Source organism: Rhinopithecus bieti, unplaced genomic scaffold (assembly GCF_001698545.2).
Source record: "Rhinopithecus bieti isolate Rb0 unplaced genomic scaffold, ASM169854v2 scaffold_29976, whole genome shotgun sequence".
Classification (NCBI taxonomy): Eukaryota; Metazoa; Chordata; class Mammalia; order Primates; family Cercopithecidae; genus Rhinopithecus; species Rhinopithecus bieti.
Window position 1 is genome coordinate 1,248,416 of NW_016813386.1, and position 16,523 is coordinate 1,264,938.

Here is a 16,523-nt window from a genome sequence, read left to right on the forward strand (position 1 = left end):
CATAAATGTAAACTTTTTGAAAAAGACAAATGGGTTTAAAAATATACTTGGACATAAAAGAAGACTAAAATTATTCAGGAAAATCTTTAAGAAGAACAAAATGTGAGGATTTCCTCTAGGCCAAAGTTAGTTTGTATATTTTTAATATTTTTTATGCATATTACTATATTGTTATGATATACTTTGGTATCAACACAGGCCTAACAAAGTAATGAATGATATCTCCCATTAGATATCAAGACTTACTATAAATCACAGTAATCAAAATAATGAAGTATTGACTCTAGGAAGAACAGAATGATAAAACAGAATAGACAGGATAAAAACAAACCCATGGATATAAGCACAGTTTAATTATTACAAAGGTGTTAACGTAGAGTAGTGGGAAAAAGATGATCTATTCTGTAAACAGAAATAGGTCAGCCATCCACCTAGACTGGAAAATAAAAAGCCAAACTAGCTCCTAACCCACAAGTACACATGAATAAATTTATATTAAATGATAGATCTAAAAGAATAAAGTAAAACAGTACTTATATTAATAATATTAACATTTATTATATTTAGATAACACTAAGATATGTTAAAATAGCATGTGTTTAAAAGTACTCGTTAAGAAGAATACAGAACTTAATAGTATAGTATAAATTAGATTATTTTAAGTTGTAAACTTTCATTTTTCAAGACACATGTAATGTAATGAAAATCCACAGAGTAGAAGAGCAACATATATAACCAAGAAGGTTATTCTATCCAGATACATAAAATGTTATCATGTTAATGAAGAAAAGATAAACATAATTTTAAATAGATTTTAAACTTCAATAAAGAAGTTATTCAAAGGAAAAATAAACATATAAACTTGTTTAACTTTATCAATTACCAGGGAAATGCAATTTAAAGCCTCAGTGAACTATTACTATACACATTAAGATGTCTGAAAGCTTAACATTTGTCTGTACCAACTTTGGCCAAATATATAGTGCATAAGATTGTCTTATATACTGTAAGAACAAATGTAAATTGAAAAAGCCACTGTGCTTAGCAATGTGAAATGATCTCCTTAAGATAAATGCATGATTGTGCTGTGACCTACAAATTCTATTCTTACAGCTATATACAACAGAGATGTGTCCTCAGGTGCACCAGAAGATATGGACAAGAATTTTTATAGTAGCTATATTTATAAAAGCCAAATCTGGAAATAATCTAAATGATAAACAACAACAGAATTCATCTATAAATTGTGATACATTTACCAAGTCATGCTGTACAATAATAAAACCAAATCACCTAGAGCCCAAGGTGATGGAAAGTTCTAAGATTAGACTGTAGTGATGGTTATACAACTATAAATATACTAACATTTATCAAACTCTACACTTAAAACCAATGAATTTTATGATATTTTATTTAAAAGTTGAAATTAATAAAATAAATTACGTATCTAGAAAATTGTTTTAAATAAGTATTCTTCAGAAAATATCAGTAAATTGGTGCTAGAGATAGAAATGATTAAAAGGTTATTAAAGTTTTAAAATAGATTTTAATGGGTTTTTTTGTAGTTCATCCAATTTAACAAAATCAATTTGTCAGTCAATACACAAAGGTTATTTTAAATGGATACTATTTTAATAATTTTCGTACTTCTTATTTTCAAAAGTATCTTGATTTGGACAATAAATTATGTGATCACATCAATCATAGATCCTTATTTCCACAACTTTAAGAAACCCTTCTTTAATTTTTTTCATAAAAATGTAGAACTCAAACAATATATTTTATTACTTGATATTAGTATGAAGCACCACTGTTTTTAAAAGTGTGTTCAGATATTTGTTCATATTTCTCAGCCAGTACTGAAATATCAATGAAGGTTATATTAGCCTGATATTTACAGTAAGATAACTGAAACTCAGACTTTTCTAAAATCCCAAAAGGTGAGCGATGGTTGCGCTCTACTGCCTCATCCACAATGGAGCAGGAAATTTGGATCTGTTATCCTGGATCTCACATTGGTATTAATAAAGTATGAGTATGAATTATGTTTTTTACAGAAATAAGGCCTTGCTACTGAGAACTTTTCCATAACAATGACCCTGTCTAGTTTGCCTTTCTTGTTCCTCTTTTTTATCTTGCTGCTCTTACTTAAATGTGTCCCAAGAAAATTCTATCATCTGCCCCCGGCAGCTTCAGGAGTTCCATTTTGCTTGTCTTTCCATTATTTCAGTTTGTTTTCAGCAACAGTTCAGAAGAGAGATTGGCCTCCAAGGCTTTGTATTTTACAGGATTTTTGCCTTTTGAATTTTACTGGTATTGGGTTATATTTTGCTTCCCTTTTGCTTCTCCCAACATTAAAAATACCTTTTAATATGAAATCCTAAGTAAAAAAACATTACTTTATCTTGGATGTTAAGTGTGTGCACATAGGACTGTAAATTATCTTTGTGTCTACACGATTGACTCCCATACTAAATAAATGTAGTGTGCTTTGCTCCTTTATCACTTTTCAACTTCTTATTGAAATTATAGTGTATTCATTCTTGCCTAAAATAATTTCAGATCTTGTTTATTGTTCTAATATCTTTCACAAAATGACAACTAAAATTATAATGTCTAAATGAGGAGTCATTATCTATTAAAAAGCTCTATGTATGCTGTGATTTCCATATGTGGACATGTTTTTAAATATGTGAAGTGCAGCAATTCCTAATTGATTCTTTGAAACATGCATCAATTTTTAGAAACGTGAACATAACAAAACAAAGGATTTCTGTTTTGTAGTACATGGAGAATCTATATTTCTTCACCAGTGTTACAGAAGAAATTAAAGAGCTTCAAAAATCATTTGTTATTTGATTTAAGGTTATTATTGGTATTATTTTTCAAATGTTGATAAGGTCCTTTCTGTACTTTTTGCTAATATATTAAATGATTTAGGTTTAAATTGTCTTCAACATATTCCCATTTTTTATTTTGTTCTTTGCTATATTTCAAAATGTGAGCAAACCATAATCCATTTATTAATTACAAGTGAAAATTTGCCTTATTATTACATGACAAAACCAAGATTTCAAATTGATAGAAATTCTTCTCTCTCTAAATTCTTACAAAGAATGCAAAACATTAACTTGTGTCCAAAAGAATCTGCTACTTAAAACAAGATTACGTGCCAGATGCATTGACTCACACCTGTAGTCCCAGCACTTTGGGAGGCCGAGGTGGGCAGATCACAAGGTTAGGAGATTGAGACTATACTGTCCAACATGGTGAAAGCTTTCTCTACTAAAAATGCAAAAATTAGCTGGGCGTGGTGGCGCACACTTGTAATTCCAGCTACTTGGGAGTCTGACGCAGGAGAATTTCTTGAACCCAGTAGGCGGAAGTTGCAGTGAGCTGAGATCTCACCACTGCACTCCAGCCTGACAACAGAGTGAGATTATGTCTAAAAAAAAAAAAAAAAAAAAAAAGAACTTTTACAGATGCTGGTGAGGCTGTGGAGAAAGAGGAATGCTTGTACACTGTTGTTGGATGTGTAAATTAGTTCAACCATTGTGGAAGACAGTGTGGCGATTCCTCAAGATTCTAGAATCAGAAATACCGTTTGACCCAGCAATCCCATTACCAGGTATGTACTCAAAGGATTGTAAATCATTCTACTATAAAGACATGCACACATATGTTTATTGAAGCACTATTTACAATAGCCATGACTTAGAACCAATCCAAATGCCTACCCGTGATAGACTGGAGAAAGAAAATGTGGCATATCTACACCATGGAATGCCATGCAGCCATAAAAAAGGATTGAAGCTGGAAGCCATTATTCTCAGCAAACTAACACAGGAACAGAAAACCAAACACCTCATGTTCTCACTCACAAGTGGGAGTTGAACAATGAGAACACATGGACACAGGGAGGGAAACATCACACACTAGGGCCTGATGAGGGGTGGAGACTAAGGAAAGGGAGAGGATTAAGACAAATACCTAATGCATGTGGGGCTTGAAACCTAGATGAGGGGTTGATAGGTGCAGCAAATCACCACGGTACATGTAAACCTATGTAAAAAGCTTGCACGTTCAGCACATGTATCCCAGAACTTAAAGTAAAATTCAAAAAAATAGAGAATATGCATAATAAAGGGACTTTTATACGTACAAATATCCATTTTTTTTGGTTTCCAATGCAGTTGACCTTGATATAAATGTTAACCTCAAAATCTATGTCCTTCCTGATTCTGCGATCTGGCCAAATTTATTCAAGCATAGGTTTTTATAAAGAACTCTGTGCTGAGGTCATCTCTGTGGAAATATAAATCAAAATGAGATCTTTACCCATTTAAGGTACTTTACGACTTGTGTGAAATGTGCAGTTTAGAGAGATGAGAAGAGTTAAAGAGTAGCTATTGGTTTCAAGTCATCTTCAGGGAGAAAAAATAGCTATGATATGCTTTGGCTTTGAGTGTGATTCTGAAAGTTTTATGATAATGCGCAGTCTACCAAGTTGCCACATGTGACAGCTAATCAACTAGAAGAAGAAAGGTGCCAGGGCAGACAGTTCCCATCAGGATGAATTCTTGTGTGCAGTGACCCACTAGCATCATATTTTGAAGCTTTCCTTATTATCATTTCATCTTTTATTTAATATTTCAACTCTATGGTTTCTGCCATGCCCTTGTTTTACTACACATATTAATAAAATGTATGCAACAACACATTTTAAAAAGTATCTCTGTCATGAAGGAAATCAAGAAGATATTATTACCTCTGTAACTCTAGGCATGGAGGACATTTTAAATATAAATCTAAAACAGAAAAAAAATAAAGTAAGGTCAATTTTAGGTAAAAGGTTGACTTTGTATTATATAAAAGTTTAGTCAAAGTTTGAAAATTCAACAGAAAATGGTAAAGTGTATAAATATGCATTTTTCCACAAAAAAATGCAATCAGCATTTAAGTTTTTAAAATCACTCTTACTGGTAATCAACACAATGCAAAGAAAATTAATTCAACACACGTGGCTTCTCAAATTGGCAGAGATTTAAATAAAGATAGAAATGTAGAAGGGGCAGGAAGAAAAGAGAGATTGAGAGAGTACTCTGGGTTGAATTGGAGAGGCACAGGAAAAAGATGTGGACTAGTAGTCCACATCTACAGACTTTTAAAGTATCCAGTATCAAGAAGAAAGCATTCAGTAATATACAGAGATATTTAGCTTCATCACAGCCTTGTTTTAAAACAAAATAAATACTCAAAAGAACAAAGGTTCAAAAAAAGAATACTTAAATAATTTTCATGCCTGAGGAAAATAATGTGTGTGTTAACACATTTTTGTATTACATATCTAGAAATTTTATATAAAAAGCAATGCTCAAAAACATGCAAGAAAATTACCTATACATAAAGTAATAAAATAACAGAAATTCAACTAGATTCTATATACATGGTATGATCCACGGTTAATTTATGCATAACAAAATTTTGAATGTTTTTATGCTTTTTATGTATTTCTAAATGTACAGTCTCTACAATTAATACATTACTTTTCTAATTAGAAAGGAATTTGAAAATAATAGCTTAACATTGTTGACATATCATTTACTGATAGCTTTATTTATCTTTTAACTACCTAACCCTTTTTTAGAATTACATTTTTTATCTTTGAAAACGTACCTTGTGAAATAAACTCATAAAGATTATACAAATTATGTAATTTGGAAATACTTTCCTTTAATTCCTAAGTTAATTTGCAGAGAATTTATTAAAATTTAATTACATTATATCAACTCTATAATACTGTTGGCTCGCCTATAAAACACAGAGGCCAATTAAACTTTGGGAAGGCTGGTAGTCTTAATTTAATTAAACACATACTTTTGTGCACCCTGCTAAGCAGTGAAAGGATAATCAAAACTAGTTCATTTAAACATAATTGAAGTAAATTTGATGGTAAGTGACTTTTTGAGCCCAAGCATGAAGTTATAAGACCTTGTATCTTCCATCAAACAGTTGTTCTGTGCTATCTATATAAAATGATAACAATCATAGACTTTTAAAATTATTTGACTAGCTTAAACAAAACATATGACTAAAAATTCCTAAATATCCTCTACTCACTATTCTTTCAAAATTAAGAAAAGGAATATAATTCTGTTAAAAGGCATCTTGCAACTTTGAGGTATCTGTTTTCAGATTCATGCCTAACAAGCTATGAATGAATTGAAGGGAACCATCCTAGACAGCCAAAACTCAGTCATTCTGACAGCTACGTCACCTGACTGAACAGGCCCAGCTGAAATCAACAGAGGCTGCCCCAAATCAATCAAGCCACCTAGATCATCAGTAGACTCACGAGAAATTTAAAAAAATATATATTTAAGTCATTAAGTTCTAGTGTTTATTGTTGCAGAGTAGTAGCTGATACACCTGTATCAAATAAAGCCTATATTTATAAATTATTAATTATAACATTTCTAAATTAAGATGATCAGATTATTTTTCCATTTTAAGCTCAATACAGTTTCAAGATGTCCTATAACTTCCAGGCATTTGTTCTGAGATTCATCTTTTAATAAGCTATTTTAAATATTTAATAAACTATTTTAAATATCTTAATGTCAGACCCTGGGAAAATATATTTGGGGCTAAACAATGCAGCCATTTATACTTATAGGAGCTACATAACCATAAATATTGAAAAAGTTTTTAAAAAGAGATACATTTTTTGCCTTATATGGAATAGAGTAATGTCTAAGCAATAATTTAGTATACACAAATGAAATAAGGCCAAATCACAACATAATCCCAGTATGTGTTCATCTCCCTGTGTGAAAGTAAGAGTACGAAAAACACTGACATTAACTTTCAAGACTCCATTTCCGCCCTGCCCTCAGTTTACTTTCACTTTCCTCAGCTCAAGAGGGTTTCGCATGAAGCCCTGGGTCCCAAATTACCGTTTCTCAAACTGGGAGATAACGTGTCATTACTGTGATTTTTGTGATTTTCTGACCCTGAAAGACTAGACTAATAGTAAAACAAGTAAACTATTTGGAGAGTAAGCATTTTCTTTTGTTTTGAATAATGAAAATAAAAGCATAGTTAGGTATCTAACACATTATCCACTGATATTTTAAAACATCCTAAAAAAAATACCTTAATAATACATTAACTACTTAATTATTAGATACAAACTTATTAACCTTATTCACCCAGTGAAAAAAGATGAGCACAAATTAACTGTTGAACAGGTTCTCAAGTCTTTAAAATTTTCATCAGGAAAAGCTCTTTATGGGCATATGTGGGGGATTCATATTTCCCAAGGCTGTCTTCTGGAAATGTGAGTACAGAAAAGTGATTTTGGGGCCGGGCGCGGTGGCTCAAGCCTGTAATCCCAGCACGCTGGGAGGCCGAGACGGGCGGATCACGAGGTCAGGAGATCGAGACCATCCTGGCTAACACGGTGAAACCCCGTCTCTACTAAATACAAAAAACTGGCCGGGCGTGGTGGCGGCGCCTGTGGTCCCAGCTACTCCGGAGGCTGAGGCAGGAGAATGGCGGGAACCCGGGGGGCGGAGCTTGCAGTGAGCTGAGATCGCGACACTCACTCCAGCCTGGGCGACAGAGCGAGACTCCGTCTCAGAAAAAAAAGAGAAAAAAAGAAAAACAAAAGTGATTTTGGGAAAGCAGGTGAGGTAGACTACTGAACTGGGTAATTACGAGACCCGTGTTTCAGTAGAGTGGTGGGGTGCTATGTCTTTCAAAATAATTATTGCCTATCACAGTACGCAAGTCTCATAGTCTGACATATGACTGGTATGGTGAGTATTAGAGCAACTTATCTGGGTCAAAGTGTTTAGTGAAAACTCATTAAAATGCAAATATATTACTCGAGAAAAGGTAACACATTAAGTCACAGTACATATTAATAATTTAACATATATTGTGCTCTCCTAAGCTTCTCATAATTGATCTGTTGACACAGCTCTTAGAAGGCATATTCACTTGCATTTTTAATAATAGACTTATCAAATCCAACATGATTTTATCTCAATTCTTGATCTCCACTCTCTGCATAGTTTTTTTTTTTTTTTTTTTCTGGAGTATTTCCTCTCTTAGTATTGCGTCAACCTAATAAATGATATTACCATCCACTCACCTTGTTTCTCAAGGAAAGACCCTTGTGTTTCATCTTTCATTCACTTATTTTTTTTAATATTTCGCATCTAAGACAACAGCAAGTCCTTTGATCTATCTTCTTCTTACTCTTCCATTGAAAAATTGTCTAATGCCTTATCCTGCAATAATAATTCAATCTAAACTATTCATTTTAACCCCTGTCTACCTCTCCTACCCATCTCTTAGCACGCCCCTCTTGGTTCACTCACTTTAGTCTCATTAACCTTTCTATTGCATACATCACAAAGTCTATTCCTACTGGAGGCTTCTGTATCTGCTCTTTCTGTGCCAAGCAGGCTGTTCCTCAATAACTTCTTGTGGCTGTCACTTTCTTATCATTCATGCCTTTGCCTTGTCTCCCTGCTCTGAGGGTTCTTTCTGACCATTCTAGCTAATGTATCATTGTCTGAACAATTATTATTTTTCATTTGTTTGCATAAATAATTTATGTGTTACTCCATAAAGTAGTTCCCATAATGTGTGAATGTTGTTTATCTGTTGCTGTAACCCCAATGTGAACAATACCACCTTAATATGTCATAAATGACTCAAGAGGTTACCTAAAGCAGCATCCAAGACATGTTAATACATTTAATTCTGTCACACAATCTAAAGAAACTTTCTTGACAGAATATATGCATGAATAACATTCAGTATAAAATCATAATTCTAGTCAAATATGGGAATAAAAGAATCCCAAAACCTTTGAATAAAGCATAACCAGATCATTCCAGAATTTTCTCATAGAGTATATTTGTAAAATATTCAACATCTTTGGCATTTTTCTGAATAAAAACAAAGAAATGGTAATATTTATAAATGTACCCTATATGAAAGTTTTCAGCTGAATATATTTAGGTTTTTCGGAAATATGTTAACAATTATAACTGACAAATTTTAAAAGGCAGAAATTATGTTCATTAATTCTTCCCCAGACACACACAGATTGGAAAATATGATTGTTATTTACTATTAGTTAAGTTATTCAACTCTGTATTCATTGTATAAACATGTATTAAGTAACTATAAGTGAGGCTAAAGAGTGAATTTCATGTCAGGTCACAAATATTTATATATGATATGATCTCTGTCCTTAAGGAAATGAGTCTAGGTATGACGAAAGACATGAAAATAAATGGTTAAAATGTGGTGGAGCTGTGTTCAGAGGTGACATATACATAGGTGTATTAGTACATTTATATTGCTATAAAGGAATATGTGAGGCTGGTTAATTTATAAAGAAAAGAGGTTTTGTTTTGACTCAGTTCTGCATGCTGTGCAAGCAGCATGGCACCAGCATCTGCTTCTGGTGAAGCCTCAAGAAACTTACAATCATGGTGAAAGCAAAAGGAGACTCAGCATATCACATGGAGAGAGCAAGTAAGAAAGAGAGAAAGAGGTACCAGGTCCCTTTTTAAACAACTAGATCTCGTGTGAATTCATTACAATGGGGAGTGCACCAAGCCATTCATGAGGGATCCGTTCCCATGACTCAAACACCTCCCACAAGGCCCTTCCTCTAACACTGGAAATCACATTTCAATATGAGTCTTGGAGAGGACAAATTTCCAGACAATATTAATAGGCTAATACGAAGCAATATGAGGAAATGTTTCCAATATTTGAAATGCTGTGGAGAGTGGAAGTCAAGAGGAGGGGTCCAGGAAACTTCAGTGAAGAGATTATTTCTAAACTGAGTCTTAAAAGTCGATTAGGTGGCCAGGCACGGTGGCTCACACCTGTAATCCCAGCACTTTGGGAGGCTGAGGCAGGTGGATCACGAGGTCAGGAGTTCAAGACCAGCCTGGCCAAGATGGTGAAACCCCTTCTCTGCTAAAAATGCAAAAATTAGTCGGGGGTGGTGGTGGGTGCCTGTAATCCTAGCTACTTGGGAGGCTGAGGCAGATAATTGTTTGAACCTGGGAGGTGGAGGTTGCAGTGAGCCAAGATTGAGCCACCACAGTCTAGCCTTGGTGAGACAGCGAGACGCAGTCTCAAAAAAAAAAAAAAAAAAAGAAAAAAGAAAAAAAGTTGACTAGGTATTAGCAAGGCAAAGGAAGACAGAGTGGTTCTAAGTAGGGATCAATCTGGAAGGCAAAAGTACACAATAAAAAAGATAAAAGATGAAGAAGAGAAAGCATGAAGGAATCTGACTGTGCCTTATTTGCCTTGTTCACCTCTTTATTTATTGTCCATTTGTTTCTTCAATAGGCATTTGCACAGTTCATATGTACCATGCAAAATGCTTCATAGTGAAGAGCTTGCACTTTGTACTACATGTGAGAACAATAAATTTCATATGAGCTTGTATTTCAGGACATGTTACTTTGGCATTTCTCTGCAGGGAAAAAAATGGAAGGAATTAAGACTGCAGGCATGAAGAGAGGCTGTTGTAATAATACATGAAAACTTGATAATGGTCCACATTAGCAGAGTGGTAATAGAGAGGATGAGACAGATTTAAGAAATATTTAAAAAGCAGCAGGGTGGAGCAAGATGGCAGAATAGAAGGCTTACTGATCACCCCTGCTGCCAGCAAAAAAAAAATCAATTACCAATTTAACAACTATCTACACAAAATAGGACCTTCATAAGAACCAAAAATAAGGAGAGCACTCACAGTACCTGGTTTTAACTCCATAGCACAGAAAGAGGCACTGAAGATGTAGGAAAAACAGTCTTGAATCACTGAAACCACCACTCTCCCATCCCTTAGCAGCAGCAGCAGCACAATGCAAAGAGTGATGCTGTGAACTCGGGAGAGGGAGAGTACAACAGTTGTGAGACATTGAACTCAGTGTTAATCTGTGTCAGCAGAAGGCAAAACTGGACCAAATTCAACTGACTCCAACCTATGAGGTAGCATTTAAAGCAGCCCTTGCCAGGGGGGAATCCCCAATTCCAGCAGTCTGAACCTGAGTCCCCACAAACCTCACCACCATGGGGTAAAGTGCTCAAGGGCCCTTGGGCCCTAAGGGAACATCAGTGGTAGTCTGTTAGTACTGCCCATGGGCCTGTAATGATCATGCCCATAGAGTAAGACTCCTCTACCTTTTGAAAGGGGAGAGAAGAGTGGAAATATAGTTCCCTGTAATTTTCTGTGTTAAGCAGAAATTCTGGATATGAAAAATGCAACTAACTGCATCTTTCGATGTGAGTGCTAGCTCTGCCACAGTACAGTGGAATACTAGGTAGACTTCTAAGAATTTTTTACTGCAGTCCTTAGCTCCTGAAGACATCTTTGGACCCACCCAAGTAAAGTGAAGGACATAGGCCTAGTTGTGTTTGCCCTCTACTGATTGCAGAGTCCTGAGATCTTGAGCAAACATGGGCCATAGCCAGGGAGTGGTTACAGGGGGCCTTGGGTGAGACCCAGTGCTGTGCTGACTAAATGTCTGACCTAGTGCAGTCCTTGTGGTGGTGACCATGGTCATGCTTATGTCACTCTACCCCAAGCTCCAGGTGGATTAGAACTGAAATAGAGACTGTGTTTGTTTGGGAGAAAATAGAGGACAAGAACAGGGGTCTCTGCCTCGTCATCTAGAAAATTATTCTGGATATCGTTCAAGACTATCAAGCCTGTACCTCTACGAGTCTGCAAGAACCATACTGTTACTGGACTGGGTGGCCCCTAAAGCAGACAGAGCTTAGATCACAACACCCAAGTTTTTTCAAATATCTGGAAAGCCTTCCCAAGAACAATAGGTACAAACAAACTCAGTCTACAAAGACTAATTTAAATGCCTAACTCTTCAACACCCAGACACAGACAAATATCTGCAAGTATTAAGACCATCAAAGAAAACCTGATCTCACCAAATAAGTCAGCAGTAACCAAACCATATGTTAGGTCACAAAACAAGTCTTAAACCCTTAGAAAATTATTACAATATCAAGCATTTTCTCTGAATACAATGGAATAAAACTAGAAATCAATAACAAGAGGAATTTTGAAAACTATACAAATACATGGAAATTAAACAGTCTGCTGCTGATGACTAGTCAGTCAATGAAGAAATTAAGAAAACTGAAAAATTTCCAGAAACAAATGATAATGTAAACACAACATACTGAAACCTATAGGATACAGTCAAAGCAATACTAAGAAAGAAGGTTATAAGTACCTATATCAAAAAATAAGAAAAACTTTAGGAAACAACCCAATAATGCATCTTAAAGAACTAGAAAAGCAAGAGCAAAACAAAATCCAAAATTAGGAGAAAACAAGGAAAGCAAATATCAAAGCAGAAATAAATGAATTTAAAATGAAGAAAACAATACAAAAGATAAACAAAAGTTGGTTTATAAACAAGTTAAACAAAATTGACAAACCTTTAGCCAGACTAAGAAAAAAAGAGAAGACCTAAATAAATAAAATCATAGCAAATAAAGGGTGCATTACAACTGGCAGAGCAGTATTTGAAAAGATTATTACAGGCTACTATAAGCAACTACTTGCCAACAAGTTGGAAAATCTAGAAGAAATCAATACATTCACAGACTTAATTAATTAATTCACAGAATTAATAATTCACAATTAATCACTCCACATGATTAAAATATGAGGAAATTAAAAAATACAAATAGGCCGATGAAAAGTAACAAGATCAAAGCCATAACAAAGTCTCCCAGTAAAGGAAAACCCAGGACCCAATGACTTCAATACCAGATTCTACGAGACATTTTAAAAAGAATCAATACCAGTCCTACTCAAGTTATTTCAAAAAATACAGGAGGAGGAAATACTTTCACATTCATTCTATGAGGCCAGTGTTACCCTGATACCAAAACCAGACAAAGACAAATCAAAAAAAGAAAACTTCAGGCCAATATCTCTGATCAATATTGATGCAAAAATCCTCAACAAAATACTTGCAAACTGAATTTAACAATAAATTGGAAAGATCATTCATCATAATCAAGTGAATTTGTCCCTGGGATGCAAGGATGGTTCAATATATGCAAATTAATCCATGTGATACATCATATCAACACAATGAAGGGCAAAAACATATGACCATTTCAATTGAGGCTAAAAAAAAAAGCATTTGATAAAATTAAACATCACTTCATGATATGAAAAAAAAACCTTGAAAAAATTGGGTATAGAAGAAACACACCTCAACATAATAAAAGCCATAAATATCAGACCCACATGTAGCATGATACTGAATGAGGAGAAACTAAAATTCTTTCCTCTAATATCTTGAACAAGACAAGGATTCCCACTTTCACAGTCGTTATTCAACATAGTGCTGGATATCCTACCTAGAGCAATCAGACTAAAGGAAGAAATAAGAAGAATCCAAATTGGAAAGGAAGAAGTCAAATTATCCTTTTTGTTTTGCAGAATATAGTACCTTACAATTTAAAAATTACCTAAAGACACCACCAGAAAACTACTAGAGCTAATAAACAAATTCAGCAAACTTGCAGGACACAAAATCAAAATGTGTAAAAAACAGTAGCATTTCTATGTGCCAACATCAAACAATCTTAACAAGAAAATAGATGTAATCCCATTTATAGTAGCCACAAATAAAATTAAATACCTAGGAACTGATTTACTTCAAGAAGTAGAAGATCTCTATAATGAAGACATTGATGAAAGAAATTAAAATTTCTTTTTTTATTTGGAAAATTAAAAGGATTGGAAGAAATAATATTGTTACAATGTGCATTCTACCCAAAGCAATCTAAACATTCAGTACAATCACTATCAAAATACCAATGACATTCTTCACAGTTAGAAAAAAAAAATTCTAAAATTTATGTGGAATCACAAAAGACCCAGAATAGCCAAAGCTATCTGAACAAAAAGAACACCACTGAAAGAATCACGTTACCTGAATTCAAATTATACTGTAGAGCTATAGTGACCAAAACACCATGGTACTGGTATAAAAACAGACACATAGACCAATGGAACAGAATAGGAAACTCAAAAACATATCCACACACCAACAGAGAACTCATTTTTGACAAATGTGCCAAGAACATGCATTAAGGAAAAGACAGTCTCCTCAGTAAATGGTGCTGGGAAAATGGATACCCATATGCAGAAAGATGAAATAAGACCCCTATCTCTCACCATATACGATAATCAAATCAAAATGGACTAAAGACTTAAATCTAAAGCCTCAAATTATGAAACTACTACAAGAAACCATTGGGGAAAATCTCCAGGATATTGGTTGGGGCAAAAATTGATTTAGTAATGCCTCACAAGCACAGGCAACTAAAGCAACAATAGACAAATGGGATCACATCAAGTTAAAAAACTTTTGCACAGCAAAGGATACAATCAACAAAGTGAAGAGATAACTCACAGAATGAGAGAAACTATTTGCAAACTACCCATCTGACAAGGGATTAATATCTTGAATAATCTGATTTAAAATGGGCAAAGGATTTGAATAGACATAAAATAAGCCATATAAATGGCAAACAGGTATATGATCAGGTACTCAATATCATTGATCATCAGACAAATTCAAATCAAAATCAAAATGAGATGTCATCTCACCCCAGTTAAAATGGTTTATATTCAAAAGATAGGCAATAACATATGCTGGCCAAAAGGTGGAGAAAAGGGAGCAATCATAAACTGTTGGTGGAATTTAAATTGGTACAATCACTATAGAGAACAGTTTGGAGGTTCCTCAATAAACTAAAAATAGAGCTACTATTTGATCCAGCAATCCTACTGCTGGGTATATACCCAGAAGAAAGGAAATCAGTCCATTAAAGAGATATCTGCACTCCCATGTATGTTGCAGCACTGTTCACAACACACAAGGTTTGGTAGCAGCAAGCTAAGTGTCCGTTAACAGATGAATGGATGAAGAAAATGTGGTACTTATACACAATGCTGTACTATTCAGCCATAAAAAGAATGAATTCCTCTCACTTGCAGCAACAGAACTGGAAGTCTTTATGTTAAGTGAAATAAGCCAGGTACAGAAAGAGACACATTACAAGTTCTCACCTGTTTGTGGGATCTAAAAATCATAACTATCGAACTCACGGAGATAGAGTAGAATGATGATTACAAGCAGGGTAGTAGGGAATTGAGTGAGAGGTGGGGATAGTTAATAGTACAAAAAATAGAAGGAATGAATAAAATCTAGTTTTTGATAGCACGACAGGGTGGCTGTGCTCAATAATAATTTAATTGTACAGTTTAAAATAACTAAGGGTATAATTTGAACACATTTGAACACAAAGGATCAATGCTTGAGGAGATGGATGTGCCATTTTCCATCATGTGATTATTATACATTGCATACCTGTATCAAAATACCTCATGTATCTCATAAATATATACTATGTACTCACAAAAATTAAATTTTAAAAATTAAAAAAAATCAAGACAAAACATTCGTAGATTTTACAAGAGAACTAATTGTCAATGGTACGAAGTGAGCAAGGAGAGGTTATTAAACCTTGTCTTTTATCAGCTCCTCGTAGCTGAAAGGCAGTTTCTATAAAGTGGCATGACATGTCCTGTCAAGGTAATTCAGCCACACTCCCAAAGAGGATAGGGGAGAACTCTGCTTCCCTAGTCCTTTCCATGCTGCTCTTTCACTGCTCTTACAGCCCCACAGAACTTCTCTCTCTAGAAAAGAACCCTCTGATGTGTTCAGAGAACTTTTGGAAACATATCTACATTTAAATACTTATATTTTGTACACATATGTAATTGAAAGTCATGAAAGAAGAGATTAAAAACTCTCACCCCAATCCTGTTATAGTTGTTTGGTCTGCTCTTCTCTTCTTCTTTTTCTTTTTTTTTTTAAATCTCAAATTGTATTTTAGGTTCAGAGAGTACATGTGCAAGCTTGTTACATGGTTTTATGCTCACAACCTGTGTGACAGGATTATTCATATCCCAAACCTCAGTGTCACACAATTTACCCATGCGCTTCTCTTAGTACCTGTATCATGAAACTAGTAGAGAGAAGAAGAGAATTCTGAATATCTTGCATCTTTGCAGATTGGATTTTGATGTACCACCTGTGCCAAAGGAAAAAAACAAAAAGAGGCTATTCAATCTACCTTTTGCCTTTGCGCTAAATTTCAACTAAAGAATCAACGATAGCCTAGGTCTCTTATTTATAATCACCAAGACAGAAAATTATATAACCTCTGGGCTACAATATGAGTTTATTTAGAAGCATATTCTTAATATTTATGTAAGCAAACATGTTTTGAAAGTAGACATGATGTCTTAATGTACTACTTGAAATTTAAAAAATAAAATTAATTTTAAACCCAAAATTTTAGTTAAATTTTGTTACTGTACACTATCTCACCAAATACTGTAATAATCACATCAATTTTTG